This window comes from Ochotona curzoniae, unplaced genomic scaffold (assembly GCF_017591425.1).
Source record: "Ochotona curzoniae isolate NIBS_2020 unplaced genomic scaffold, NIBS_Ocur_1.0 scaffold_3835, whole genome shotgun sequence".
In the NCBI taxonomy this organism is placed as follows: domain Eukaryota; kingdom Metazoa; phylum Chordata; class Mammalia; order Lagomorpha; family Ochotonidae; genus Ochotona; species Ochotona curzoniae.
Window position 1 is genome coordinate 27,658,350 of NW_024467114.1, and position 15,658 is coordinate 27,674,007.

Here is a 15,658-nt window from a genome sequence, read left to right on the forward strand (position 1 = left end):
CGCCCGCGGCGCGCGCCGAGAAGTTCTGGGCAAAGTCCTGGCAAACTGGCTGCACCGGGCGGCACGGGCTCCGGACCTGCTGTGCTCGGTCCGCGCTCGGGTCGTCCCCGCCCCACCTCTCGAGGCCGGCACGGGGAAGTGTCAGCTGAGCGCGGCGGCCGGCTGGGAGGAGCTGGAACAGGGCAGCGGGGAAGCTGGGCGGTGTCCCCCGCGGCGGCAGAGCGAGCAGGTGAGCGGCGGGGCGTCTGCCCCCAGGGGCGTGGTGGGCTCGGGAGGGCTGCTGTTTTAGGGGGCTCCGCCAGGTTCCGCGGGGAGTCCTGGCGCCTGGGAAGAGCCGTTTAGCGCCAGGGACCGCCCTCAGGGTCGCTCCCGGTGCCCCAGGAGGAGGACTCCTGGCTGCTTGGTGCTTCGGGAGGCCGGGTGCCTGGGTGCCTGGGTGCCTGGGTGCCGAGCGGACGCTCGGAGCTACACCAACCAGGCGGGATGGGGCGCTCCCGCACGCGTCCCACTGGGTTTCGCGGATCCCCGGAGTGGCTGCTGGTTCTGTCCTGTGGTCTCTCTGAGCCGTCCGAGCGCGACGGGGGTGGAACGTGGCCGTTCTCCTGGTGTATGGAACTTGTGCGGGGGTAGAAGGAATGCGGTCTTCGTGGACCCTCTAGTTTTGGGGGACGGGGACGGGGCATTGAGAAACAGTTGTGTTTTAAAGTGAGATTGTAGGGAGGGTGCTGACCTCGGATCATTCATTCCCCCACCCCTAGTCTCTGCCCCAGGCAAGCCACCGCACGAGGTTCCCCTCTGGCCACCAGCTCAATAGAGCTGGGCTGAAACGCTGAAAAGTGGCCGCCCGGACTCGCTGTTCCTCCTGCAGCGTGCCTCCTCTGATGTGATCTTCACCGTTTTTTTTTTTTTGCCGTGACCGCCTACCCCCCAACCCCCGTCCCTACTAGAATGTGAGCCACGGAGGCGGAGAGACTTTGTCCATCTTGTTGTCACTTGATTCCCAGGCGTCCAGGGAGGTTCGCAGTAGACAAGCATGGGATGAATAAGAGAACACATCCCTGAATGAAACTGGTGGTGCTTGCTTAGCTGGTGCTTATGTTCAGCTTCATTTTTTTCCCCCTGGGAAAATTTACAAACATATTAGCCACTGTTGCTGAGCACCTAAATCTCACAGTGCATACTCGACACTCTTTGCAGTCTGTCTCATTAAACATTTCAGTAGCCTCATTAGCTGGATATTTTTAACCAGATGGGAAATGGAGGCGCCAGCAGGTTCACCCATTTTCCTAAGGACTAGATTTCAGCCCATTTTCTCTCTACTGTGTTGAACCACTTCTAAGAATCTGCAAGTGCCTTCTCTGTTGTTACAACTGAAAGATATTTAGCTTTGTTACCAAAGCTGTCCCTTACCTCTAGGAGGATTTGTTACTTTATTACAGTAATATTGCAGGCTGCTCATCCTTGCTCACTGTTGGCCTCAGCAGGCTTGTGAGGTTTCCATTTTTCAGCTGAACAAACCAGAGCCTGGGTCAGCTAATTACTAGGACTCAACGGTTAAGTTGCTGAGCTAGACTTTGTTATTAGTCTTTATTCCAAACATTCAGCTGCTGCTACAACTCTGTAAAGTCTCTTGCTGCACTCTTTAATGAGTTGTTAACTCATGGTGCTGGAATCAGTGATACAGTATATTAAAAACATCTGAGGTTGGCCTGTAAACGTTCCCATGTCAGTACCGAGCGACTGGGTGTACTCTGTTCTGAATTATGCTGGCTCTTCCTGGCATTGATTTCTGTGGTTGAGTTTGTGGTTTGTGGGTCTGGTAGACCGCGGGAGGGGGAGTATCACACGGAAGAGGAAAGGAAAACCTCCTTTCGCCTAAATTGAAGGAGGGATCTGAGTGGTTTTATCCGTGGTGCTGGACGGACTCGGAATAGCAAGCAGTGCTTCCTATGTCTTTAGGGAAGTCTGGGAAGCTACTTCCTGCAAAAGCATCTGCAGCAGGCTTTTAGTAAAATAGCCATGTTTTCACTCTTTCTACCTTTCCATTGCCATCACAGGTGAGGAGGAATTAGAAAGGGTTGTCTGCTTACCCTCTACGGGGCCTCTGGCAGAGCTGGTACTGGGGAAGGAATTTGAGGTCCCTGCTTGATTTTTGAGGGTATGATGATGTTTTTCCCTGCATGCGGGCGTGGCTGCATCACAGTGTTTGTTAGAATGTGGTTCTTGGCAGCGGTGTGCTTTCTCTATCATTAATTCCAACCTGGGAGCCCTCCCCCCACCCCATGAAAGTGGAGGGGCGTGGTGCCCTGGGGAAGGTGAGGCTGTTTTGCTGCAAGAGCCTTCCATTCATAATGAAAAATTGATTATAGAGCAGTGCAGATTCCTTTCCTATCTAAATCTCCCTGTCTATTCCTTTCTGGCTGTCCTGGAAACTTTCCTTCTGACTTTCCAGTTGCTGCTGTTCAGATCACAGTCAAACTCACCCCAACTCTTGGCTGTGTCTCTCACACTGGGTCCTTCCTGTTGGCTCAGGATCTTGGAGTACTTCATCCTCTGCCATATCGTGTACAGGTGGATTTGCTAACCCTGCTAGTCTTCTAAAGTGCTGTCACATTACTGAGAATCTTTTGGTGGCCCATATAATTAATACTAGTCATAATGCTAATAACAATAGCTGTAGCAGACTCAACTTTTACATGCCAGATGCTGTTAGAAGTACATATGACCCTCAGCACACCATCAAAGCAGGCCCTATTATTATACTCTCAGTGTCCAGTTGAGGCTAGGAAAATTTGAGTTCACAGTTGCTCACAGCTAGCATCAGTGCACATGAACCTCACCTCCCCAAGTCCTTTCTTTTTTAAGGCAGATTTACAAAGAGGCGAGGAGAGACAGAGAGCAAGCTAGATCTTCCATTCATTGGTTCACTACCCAAATGGCCACAATGGTTGGAGCTGAACTGATCCTAAGCCAGGAGCCAGGAACCATGAGCCTCTTCCTGGTCTCCCACATGTGCGCAGGGGCCCAAGGACTTGAGCCATCCTCCACTGCTTTCCTAGGCCATAAACAGGTATCTGTATTGAAAGAAGTGCAGCCAGGATGAGAACTGAAGCCCGTATCGGGTGCCTGCACTATAGGTACAGGCTTAACCTATTGTGCCATGGTGCTGCTCCCTTCAAATTCTCTTCCCACTTAAACAGTGTGTCACCAAAAGCCAGGGCTCGTGTGCCTGGTCTGAGCCTTATTCCTTCAGTCTCTGACCCTGTACTGTCATCTGAATTTCATCACCAAAGAACTTTGCCTTTACTTGTCACCTGGAAAACTCCCTTCATGGTCTTTCCCTGTGAAAGCCTGACTTTAAAGGCTGACCTTTAGCTGTCTGCTGGCATAATCTCTGAACCAAATCCAGAGTGTTTTTTTTTTTTAAACACAGGTGTCACCAGTTGTTTATTTTTTTTTTCCTTTTGCTTTCTCAACATTTATTTATTTGAAAAGAAAAGAAAAAGAGAGGGAGATTTCATATCCACTGATTCACTCTTCAGTAGCTTGGGCTGGGCCATGCCAAAGCCAAAAACTTGATCTGTGTTGCCCAGGAAGGTGGCAGGGATCAAACTGCTCAAGTCATTGCTGCTTTTGGGGGTGCATGGTAGCAGGAAGCTGAGGTTGGGGCAGAGCCAGGTTTAAACCCACTCTGATGTGGGTGCCTTGGTCACTACATCAAATGCTTTCCCCTCCAGTGAAGTGCCTGGTCGCTGATTTCTCTCCTTCCTTCCTTCAGCACTCCTGTGTTTGCTTTCTCCCCCACCCACATCCCATTGCCTCCTGGCCTTGTTATTTATACAGGCTTACTATATCCCTCCTTAGATTTTTAAATGCTTGATGACAAGGCCCGTGTATTCCCCTCATGTTTCCATTTCTCTCATCACTAGGTGTAGCGTCCTACCTGTAGTAGGTGCTTAGTTAAGAAAAGGATACTAAGCCACTGTATGTGGTCATATCCTGTTGAAAGGTAATTGGATCAGAGGTGGAGCAGCTTGGACATGAACTGATGCCCGTATGGGGTGCTGGCGCTTATAGGTAGAGGATTAGCCATCTGAGCCATTGTGTCTGTCTGTGGCCTGGGAAAGCAGTGGAGGATGGCCCCAAAGCATTAGGACTCTGCACCCTCGTGGGAAACCGAGAAGAAGCTCCTGACTTCAGATTGGCTCAGCTCCAGCCATTGTGACCACTTGGGGAGTGAACCAGCAGACAGAAGATCTTATCCTCTCTCCTTTTCTCTGTAAATTTGCCTTTCCAATAAAAATGAACAAATCTTTAAAAAGTAAAAAGAAGAAGAAAGAAATTGAGGGTAAAAGGAGCCAGCATTGTAGCAGAGTAGATAAAGCTTCCTCCTGCCGTGCCAGCATCTCATGGCTGAAGCTTGGTTGATCCAAAACCAAGAGTCAGGAGCTTCTTCCAAGTCTCCCATGTAGGTGCAGGGTCCAGGCACTTGGGCCATCCTCTGCTGCTGTTCTCTGGCACGTCAGCATTGGGCTGGATGGGAAGTGGGGCAGCTGAGACTCAAATGGGTTCCCCATACAGGCTGGTGGCCTCACAGGTGACCACTTAACCTGATGTGCCGCAACTTGACCCCATCTGTGTGAAAATTTAAAAGTTCTTTTGTAAAAACTAGAATGGCAGCACCGGAGATAAGAGGGATTGCTCCTGATTCTTTTGTTGTGAAGTTGATGAATGCATTCCACTCGTGGGAAGCATCTAGAAATTCCATTGTTTTTCGTCACATTGTTTGTACAGTTGAAATGGAATCTGCTTGAGAATTGCTTGGTACCTGCCGTTACCTAAGCTTTTGTTGGGGAGGAAGGATATGATGGCTTTCGGTCTATCTATAGCCCCAGAATGCGAGTCTGACTCTTAAAGAAGGTGTGGGTTTCAAGTTGAGAAGCGAATGGCCTTCCAGTAGAATTGTTTCTGATGAGGATTGTGTTGTTGGATGTCTGTGTTTACTCACAAAATAATAGGAGTAGGGGGCAGGCAGGGGCTGATTTCAGAAGGCATGGGCACCTAGGAACCAGGCCAGGATGGGACGTGACGAGTGCCCAGGGACCAGGCCAGGGTGGGACGTGATGTGCACCCAGGGACCAGGCCAGGATGGGACGTGATGTGTGCCCAGGGACCAGACCAGGATGGGATGTGATGTGTGCCCAGGGACCAGGCCAGGGTGGGACGTGACGTGTGCCCAGGGACCAGGCCAGGATGGGACGTGACATGTGCCCAGAGACCAGACCAGGATGGGACATGACATGTGCCCAGGGACCAGGCCAGGATGGGATGTGATGTGTGCCCAGGGACCAGGCCAGGATGGGACGTGCATGTTCTTGGTGTCTGATGTGTGGAACCTGGACCCAGGTGGATGAATGGCCTTGACTTAAAGCAGAGCAGAAGCAGGTTCCCTGGAGAAGTCCCCGTGAGCGATCCACAGCAGCCTGCTGACTATCAGCATCGTTTACTGTTTTGTGGACTCTCTACAGTTAAAATGCTACAGTCAAAATTTCCCCCCATGGTATATGGGCCAAATACTTTTCTCACATAAGCATTGCTCCACTGTGTATTACAGTGTATCAGAGGCTGACATTGCAGTATGGTGGGTTAACCCACTGCTTACAATACCAGCTGTCCAAACTGAAGTGCTGGGGTCCCAGCTGCTCTTCTTCATCTCCCTACTAAAATCCCAAGGAAGGGACCTGGACACCATGTGAGAGGTCCACAAAGAATTCCTGGCCTGGCCCAGCTCTATCTGTTATGGCCATTGGAGAGTGAATCAGCAGATGGGAGATTCTTTCCCTCTTTCCATCCCTCTTTGTCACCCTGCCTTTCAAATTCATAAATAAACCCTACAAAAAGAAAAGCTGTAGGAGTACAAGACTCCTACTTATTTCCTGTCTTTATAGGAAAATTGCAATATTCATAGAAGTTGAAAATTGCAGTGTCAGTCTCATAAAACAAATATTCTTCCCCAAAGGATTTGCAGAAGGCAGTGATCTGAGATGTTGAGAAAAAAAGCTAATTTTCAGAGGTGCAGGAATGTTTTCTTTGTGTGTGTGTGTGTGTGTGTGTGTGTGTGTGTGTGTGTGTGATTTTCATCTCATTCTTAAGCTTGAGCTAAATGCCTCCTTCAAAGAAACACTAATAGTGGGATTTTTTGTTGTTCTCTCTCCTCTGAGTTCCTGGAGCACCTGCTACATGCCAGGTACTGGCTGGAGCCGGCAGGGGTCGGAGGAAGGAGATGATGAATTAGGCAGGTGCACAGCCGCCTTTTAAGGAGCTAACAGCCCAGGAGGGGGAGCAGGCACGAGGCAGGTGCAGCGGGGCGCTCATTCATGACAGCGGGTGGGCATGTGTGACTCACAGGAGATGAGTCTGGGTTATAATTGAGACCCTGGAGGGAAAATTTTCATTTTTCTTCCCATCATGATTCAGGATGCTGGGGCTGTGGAGAAGGAGGAGAGACAGGAGCCTGGCTAGGGAAGTGTCAGGGCCGGAGGGGGCTGAGCAAGATCCTGCCCTTTTATATCTGGTTGCCTGTCATGGGAGGTCATGTGGAACCGAGTCGGGCAGGAAGGTGTGGACTACTCTTGCCAGGTTTGAAGGGCTCACTGCCACACTGCACACGGCTTCATTTACTTGCTGGTGGAAAATGCATCCTAACATGAATTTTTGCCTTCTGAGTGTGGCCCCCTGCAACCTCTCCTGCAGCCCAGCCTGCATGCTGAAGCAGGCCGTCTTCCTTCCATGGTGCTGGTGCTGGTCAGCCTGGAATACAGTGTGTGCAGGTATTTCACAAGTGCCTGGCTTTGCCCTGTTGCTGCTTCAAGCACATTTCTGGATTTTTTTTTTTTAAACTGAGCTCAGATTTCCTTTGGAGGCTGCTGGAGGCCCTGGGGAATAGGGAGTAAGTCTGCTTTGACCCGGCATGCTGATGAGTGAGAGCTGTGATGGTGGTAAGGGCCTTACCTACCTCACCTCCTGGGACCGTCTCCTAACTTGAGAGGGAGAGAGCACACATCTGAAGTCACCATGCCCGTGTACAGTGGCCCAGCAGACGCTGCGGGACCCTTCTTTGCTCCTTGATTGCCCAGCATCCTCTATTCTTCCTGAATTCCATTTGGGAAACCGTGTCTTGCATTTGAAGCCAAAATGCAGAACCCCATTCTACCCAGCCTCAGGAGGGCCCATGAGCTGGTTGGGTTAGGCAGATGCCTCTTTCTGGGCCTTGGATCCAATGCCAAGGTTGTGAGGACTGTAGGGAGAGTGTGTCTGGCCATTTCCAACATGCACATTTTTGCTGAGGGTCTGGCTGTCAGTCCCATGGGGGCTGGATTGCCTATGATCCCCATTATCTCTTGAATGGTGTTTTTCTAATATGTGTTCCTTGGTTTCATTTGCCAGGCGGGTTTTTGTTGCTTCCACTTTAAAGAGCCCTGACTTTTCCCAGGCCTAGAGAGAGTTCAGGAGTTTCTCTGGGGCACTGAAAGAGCAGAATGGCAGAGCCCTGATACAGTCATCTCATTCTGTCCCTTGCCAAGCCCTGGACCAGGCAGCTCTCTGTGTGTGGAGAGCACTAGGTGGGGAGTCTCCCTAGACCACCTGAATGGCAGGTTGAGTGAGAGGATTCCCCTAGTATGGGGTTTTCGGGTATTCTGTGCTGTAGTTCTTGAAAAGCTTTCAGTTGGAGCATGGACATGTGGGGTGAGGCCATGATTTTCAAGGTGTGATTCCAGCAGAGGCCGTCCCAGTATCCTGTGAAGACTTGTCAGTAAAACACGTGTTCAGCCCCACTTGCACCCTGCTGGATCAGAAACGTCCAGTGGAGACCAACAGTCTGCTTTGCTGAGCCTTGCAGGTGCACAGTAGAATCAGAGCCTAAGCATTTCATTTTGTCAAAAAAAAATGATGTATTATGTATGTATATACTTGGGTTTCAAAACTTCTTTTCAAAACTTTAAGATCAATTACCAAGAGAGGGGAAAGAAAGAGAGAGAATCTTTCATCTTCTGGTTCACTCTTCAAGTGGCTTGGCTGCCAACAGTCAGGGCTGAACCAGGCCAGGAGCTAGGAGTCAGGAGCCAGGAGCCAGGAGCCAGGAACTTCATCTGGGTCTTCCACATGAGTGCAGGGACCCAAGCACCTTGGCCATCTGCTGCTGTCTATACAGGCCATTAGCAGGCAGTTTGTTCAGAAGTGGAACAAACCCATATAACATGCCAGCATTGCAAGTGGTGGCTTTACCTGCTATGTCACAATGCATTGCTGGACCTGAAAACTTCTTAAAACTTAGTTTAAACTCCTACTCTGTGTGGAAGTTTTGATGTACCCTTGCATAGAATGCTATTCAGAAGCAGGGAGCAGACCAAAGCCACAGCCTCTGCCCTGATAGGCCGTGCACCCTGGATGGAGAGACATATGCCAACACGTTGTAACCAAGGTGCTCATAAGCACACATGTGTACACACATGCACACATATGTGATGGAAAGGCCCATGGAAACACAGGAGGAGCAATGGGAGATGCTTGTCCAGGGAGGTACATTGGAACCAGGCCTTGAAGGACTCCCACGACTGAGATGAAGGAAAGGCTGGAAGGCTTGGTACAAAGAACATTCTAGGCAGAAGATGTAGGATGAGGCACACCATTTTAAGGAAGGGTGGATGGTGTCAGTGGGAAAGTGACAAGATGTATATTGGGCTGGAAAGGTAAGTTGGGGTCTGGCAGGTCAAGAGCTTGCTCTCCTGACAAGGAGGTAGTGCCTCAGTAGGCGTTCTTAGAGAAAAGTGTCCTTGTGATGGGAGAAGGGTCTGAGGCTGAGAGTTCAGGCCCAAGGGGATGATTGGTGCACTAGAGAACCCCCAGTGGGAGAAGACAGAGGAAAGACATGCTGCAGTACCAGAAAGTTAGAGGAGTCTGGGGCCAGAGTCGGGGCAGGCAAAGGACTTCAGGAGAGAGAGAAGTTTTGTTGCTACTACGGGGACAAAGCCAGAGTTGGAATGCTTTATCACATTTACCCTCCAAGGAAATTCCACATGAGTCAAACATTTCACATTAAAAAAAAAGAAACCATGGAAAAATAGATGCCATTTTAATAATAACAGAGAGGGAGATGGAAAAATCTATTTAGATTCTACACAAAGTCCGGAGGCTACAAAGGATGGGGTCATTTTATTACATGTAATGTTTGCAGATCCAAGTTTTTTTTTTTTAATGATGTCAGAAGGCAGCGATTAAATTGAGGAGAACTGCAATTCATGTCACAAGAATGTATTTTCATCCACATATAAACAAACAATTCTCAGAAGTTAATAAGAGGAAGACCACTGACTCTTTAGGGAAAGTTTATAAACATAAGAGTTCCTCAGATGGGGTATTGTGTCTGGCTCTTAAGCATACAAATACTAAACTGACTCATAAAAAGAGAAATGCAATTGAAAACTTCAGTGAGGTCCTGTGTTTCAGCTATCAGATTGGCAAGTATCACACAATCTACTCGCCACAGTTTGAAGTCACAGGTATCTGTGTGTTGTCGCTGGAAGTGTCAGTTGGGCCAAACTCTGTAGGGAGTCATGGGCAATATCTATCAAAATTGCAGATGCATGCACTCTTTGCATCAGCAGCAACAGTCTTTGGAACTACACATGCACAAAATGGTGCATGTGCCGTTATCTGTAGGTATGTATTGCAGTGTTTGAATAAATGAAAGATTGCCAGTAACCTAATTTTCATCAGTAGGTACTGGTCAATAAATAATGGGGCAGATATCACTTCTCAGCCTTTTGGCTAAGATCAAGTGTAATAATGGGGCAAGTTACAAATGACGCAGCTCTGCTCTTACTGACATGGAATGGTTTGTGAGATTTATTAAGCTAAAAAGAAAAGCAAAGTGTAGGATGCATTGGTATTCTGTATGCATACCTCAGATACTAAGGTATATATGGTATGCTTCCAGTTGAGTAAAAGCAAGCTCACACATAATACATATCTTATATGCTTGGGCACACACACACGTCTAGTTAGGCACATGTACACAATGTGTGTGTGTGTGTATGCTGAAGCCAACTTACACTGACTTTGTTGGAAACAAATGTGTGTCTCTCTCCACAAGTTCTTGGTTGGAAACCTATAGTTGGTAGGCTGCAGTGTGCCATGTTGGGTGTATTTATACCATGGAAATCAACCAACCCATGACTCAGGATGATTCTGTTTTTATAGAGCACTGGTTGGTAAACAAGTACTAGTACTGTCTGTGTATATAAAAATAAGGATATGGAAGAGATTGGTGAAAGAGTGTCTCTCAAGGGGGTCATGGGAGGCAACAAGATATGAGACTGAAACTGTACCTTGTGGATTTTGTTCCAAGTAAATGTGTTGTTTGTTCCAAAACAAATCTATAATGTAAATCCAAAAATGCAGCGTTCCAGGCTTATGTGCTTGTGTTGCTTGTGGTGCCACTGGTCAGTAGTGGGGGATATAGAACAATGAGTTCATGTTTGGGGAAAAGGAATGCTTTATTTTAAAGATTTGTTAGTTTTGGAGTAGGCATGAGGCTCAGTACGTTAAGGCCCTGCCTGTGAGTGCTGCATCCCTTGTTGGAGTGACGGTCTTAAATCCTTGCTGCTCTGCTTCTGATTCAGCTTTTTGTGAATGCGTTTACCTGGGAAGCAGCAGATGGTGGCCCAGGTATTTGGGTTCCTGCCCGCTTACACGGGAGGCATAGGTGGAGCTCCTGCCTCCTGGCTTCAGCCCGGCCCAGCCCTGGATGCTGTAGACATGTGGGAAATGAGCCAGAGGATGGAAGAGGCACCCCCTGCCCACTGTCTCCATTTCACTGTGTTATTCTGACTTTCCAATAAAATAAGACCCTGTAGTTTTTTTTCCCCCCAAATAAGCATTTTTATGAACCTTTTAAAAATCCATTATATGCATGAATTCCAAAACAATTTTGTAACAAAATCAACTTACTTTTGATTTAATTTTCCAAAACATGTTTTCAGAGTCCATTAGTACAGGCATTCATGGGTGCTGTGATGGTGCAGCTAAGTTTCCAAGTAGGTGGTTGATGTCAGCGGGAGCCTCTATGTGGGGATATGTTTGTGTTCTTACCTGTTAGAAACGTATGGGATGAAAACTACTTCTGGGACCTGGCGTGGTAGCCTAGCAGCTAAAGTCCTCGCCTTGCACATGCTGGGATCCCATATGAGTATCAGTTCATGTCCCGGCTGCTCCACTTCCCATCCAGCTCCCTGATTGTGACCTGGGAAAGCAGTGGAGGACGGCTCAAAGCCTTGGGATCCTGGACCCATGTGGGAGACCCAGAGGAGGCTCCTGACTCCTGGCTTTGGATTGGCTCAGCTCCAGCCGTTGTGGCCACTTGGGTAAGGAATCAATGGTCGGACGGATCTTTCTCTCTATCTCTCCTCCTCCTCTCTGTGTATCTGTTTTTCCAATAATCTTAAAAAAAGAAAGAAAGAAAGAAAAGAGAGAAAAGAAAGAAAAGAAAGAAAAGAAAGAAAGAAACTGCTTTCTGGAAGGCTTCCTGTGGAGAATAAGCGAAGTGGATCCATCAGTGATTGTGGTCACATGTTCATAGGTGTAGGAGTTTAGGCGTGTTGTGCCCAGCCACAGTGATGTGGCCTCACCAGGCCCACCCAGGGCCTACTTCTGTTCTTTAAAAGGACTCTGTCTTTATTCCAGCAGTTCTCTGGCCTTGTAAGCAGACAAGCACACAGTGCACCTGACGAGGTTTTCTGCTCAGGCTCTCTGCAGTCCATGCTTGTCTGAAAATGTGATCTGTGTGTCTTTAGCAAATGACACCCATTAGAGGGTATCAAAGGAAACAGATAAAGGGTGTGGCCTTCTCGACATGTGTCTGCAACTGGACTCCGGACTTCGTGCAAACTGGTGAGTGCCTCCTGCTGCCCTGTGATTCCTGTTTTTCTCATCTGATGTCACTGGTCAACATCGCATTCCAAATAGTTTGTGACTTTGCGATCTGTATTGTTTGTTCTTGATTGAGAGCCTGAAAGCCTCTTCAGTTCCCTGGCATGCACAAGTCTTACATTCACAGGGGTAAGAGTAGGTGTGGATAGATGCTTGCCCAAGGTGGCAGTTTTTCTGACCTGCAGCTTGGAGACACCTTTGTGTTACAAATGCGAGGGAACAGAAGGACAGATTATGAGAAGTTGGATTTCCTGTGTAAGATGTGAGCTGGGTGCCCCAGCAGGTGCCACCTACATTGCTAAGAACTTCAACTGGGTGGAAGAACCATATTCTCCAAAGCTAGACTCTCAGGTCTCCCTGTGGCTGTTTACCCACTCTGGGTAAGATGTTGATGGTTGCGACAGGGATTCAGGGGGGAGGGACGGCCAGGGCTCCAGCCACAGAAGGGGTTCTGTAAATGAGATGCCTGGTGTTCCTAAATGGGGGCTTTGTTAAAACACACATGGTTGGGCCTGGCACAATAGCCCTGTGGCTACATCCTTGCCTCCCATGTGCCAGGATCCCATATAGGCACTGGTTCATGTCTCTTGGCTGTTCCACTTCTGTTACAGCTCCCTGCTTGTGGTCTGGGAGGGCCGTGGAGGAAGTCCCAGGGCCTTGGGATCCTGCACCCCTGGTGGGAGACCTCGAAAAAGCTCCTGGCTTTGGATTGGCTTGGCTCTTGCTGTTGTAGCTGCTTAGGGAGTGAGCCAAGGGATGGACGATCTTTCTGTCTATCCTTCTCTCTGTGAAATCTGCCTTTACAATAAAAATTAATACATTTTTAAAGCACACACACATGGCTGGGACTGGTACTATTACATAATGGCATAAACTGTCTTCAATGCCAGTGTCCCATACTAGTTTCCGGTTCTTTTTTAAGTCCCAACTGCTCTGCCTCTGATCCAGTGCCCTGCTAATGAGCTCGGGAAGGTAGCAGATCATGTTTCAGTGGTTTTGGCCTGGGGCACCCACATGAGAGACCCAGCTGGAGTTCCAGGTTCCAGGTTTTGGCCTGATGTAGCAGCCACCATTGCAGCCATCTGGAGAGAGAACCAGTAGGTGGAAGATGTCTCTCTCTTCCTCTTTTTCTCACTCATTCTGCCTTTCAAATAAGTAAACATACAGTAAGTAAATGAATCTAGATGTACATAGATAGCTGAACCCCATCCCCAGTTTCTGTCTAAGTGGCACTCTGTTGGAACCCCCTGGATTCTGGCATTCTCTTAAGTTCTTAGGTTAATGACACTGATGCTGCTAGCCCTGGGACCATTTTACAAATCCAAGTATAGGTTCAATAGGCAAAACTTGGGTCTTTCCCACATGTATCCTGGATTTTCTATTATCATTAGGACATTATATCCCCTTATTGTATGTTAGCATTTCCATATTTGTCATTCACTTTACTCTGTGTGGCTTTGCTTTGTTGGACAACTGAGACAAGTTCGACTGAGACGTGAATGACTTCGCTTGAAGCAAACAGTTGTACTGAGACTCCCATCTAGTGGGTGTCTAATGTACATTTAATGCTTCTTTCCTTTAAACATTTTACTTGGAAAGCAGAGTTACAAAGAGAGGGAAAGAAAGAGGGATTTTTCCTCCACTAGTTCATTTCCCAAATAGCTGCCATGGCTAGAGCTGGGCTGCTGTAAAGCCAGGAGCTAGGGAGCTTCATCTGGTCTCCCATGTGTGTACGGGGCCAGTCATCTTCCACTGCTTTTCCAGGCACATTAGCAGAGAGCTGGATTGGGACCGGAGCAGCCAGGACTTGCATTGGTACCCACATGAGATGCTGACATTGCAGGCAACAACTTCACATATTAGACCACAATGCCAGCCTAATGTTTAGTCTTTGAATAAAGCTGGTAAGAGGTAGAATGGGCCTTTGCCCTGGAATTAAGGCACCAGCATCTCACATCAGATTGCTTGGGTCTCACGCTCAGCCTCTGTCTCTTCCCTTTGGCTTCTTACTGAGGCCTTGGGCCCTTGCCACCCACATGGGAGGCTCAGATTGAGTTCCTGGCTCCTGGTATCAGCCTGGCCCAGGCCTGGCTATGGTGGACATTTGGATAATGAACTAGTGAATGGAAAATAACCTTTTTATCTTTCCCTATGTCTGCCATTCTGCTTATAAACAAACACATCTTTTAAAATTTGCCAGTTTTTTATTTTTCTAAGCCATACCACCCCCGACATAAAACTACCTTTTAATGTTAGGGTAGTTTAGAGTTAAAGTCAAAGTGTGAAGCTGGTATTGAAAGTTGCTGTCCAGTGGCCCTGGACCTTGTGTCCCTGGGAATGACATTCTGCATTAGTATGGTATGTCTGTAACCATTGGTGAGCCAATATCAAGGCAGTGTTATTAACTGAAATCTCTGCTTTATTCAGATTTCCCTACTTCTCTGTTGATGTCTTCCTGCCATTCCACAGCGCATTAAGTTGCCATCATGTTCCCTTGGGCTCTGTTTGGCTGTGACACTTTCCCAGATATCTCTGTCTGCTTTGTGCTGCGGTGACAGAACCCCAGAGACCATGTGATTTTTAGAGAATGGAGGTGGATTCGCAGAATCCACGCCTGGAGGCTGGGAAATTGGAATGAAGGCCCCAGTCTGTGCTGTGGCCTTTCTACCGCAGCCTCACATGGCAGAGGGCAAAAGTGGTGGGCTCTGAATGGGAAGAACAGAGGAGCAAGCCCTTAAATGACTTCTTAATTTGTTAGAAATGATTCTTGTGAGAGGGAGAGAGAGGCTCCCACCCACTGGTTTACACCCTGCAGTGCTTACAGCAGCTGCAGCCTGTGGGGACAGGAATTCCATCCAGGTATTTCACCTGGGTGGCAGGCACTCAGTTGCTTGAATCATTCCCACTACCTCTCAGGGTCTGCACTTGCAGAAAGTTGGAGTCAAGAGCTGGAACCAGGACTTAACTAGGCTCTGTGATGTGGGTTGCAAGGCATTTTAATCTATGTCTTCTTACACTGTCAGGCCAGATACTCAACCTCCTACCAGCTCTTTTCTGTAACAACTTGAATCCATTCATGGGGCTGAACCCTCAGGACCTATTTGCCTCCTAAAACACCCCACCTCCCAACACTGGGAATTATGTTTCCGTTACATTAAGTCTGAAATTGCACTTAGACAGAGTGTCATGGTCTTTGATAACCCCAACATCTTTGAGGAATGGTGGTTGAATGTTTTGTAGTATGTCCCCCCATTGGGATTTGTTTGATGTTTTCCTTATGATCAGAATGGGAAGATCACAGAGATTAAGTGACCTCGTGTCCCAAAATGAAGGTATACTCTGCATCATGGTTTATATTTCTGTTCATGTTGATTTCCTAAAAAACATTTATTTATTTTTTTATTGGAGAGGCAGATTTACAGAGATAAGGAGAGACAAAGATCTTTCATCTGCTAGTTCACTTCCCAAGTGGCCACAATGGCTGGAGAGCCAAAGGCAAGAGCCAATCTGAAGCCAAGTGCCAGGAGTTTCTTCTGGGTCTCCTATGCTTTGGGCCATCCTCAACTGCTTTCCCACGTCACAAGCAGGAAGCTGGATGGGAAGTTGAGCAGCCGGGATATAGAACCTGCGCCTGTAGGATCCTGACAGTTGCAATGCAAGGGGTTAGCCA

General features: G+C 48.1%; 1 protein-coding gene across 7 annotated transcripts in view; it reads left to right on the forward strand.

The window, feature by feature from the left end:
* OSBPL3 (oxysterol binding protein like 3) overlaps nucleotides 1-15,658 on the forward strand; it is a 155,143-nt gene continuing 139,485 nt past the window's right edge. For all 7 annotated transcript variants that reach the window (XM_040964648.1, XM_040964651.1, XM_040964650.1 and 4 more), the window contains exon 1: nucleotides 1-229. The gene's annotated coding sequence lies outside the window, so the exon portion shown is untranslated. The remainder of the gene's footprint in view (nucleotides 230-15,658) is intronic.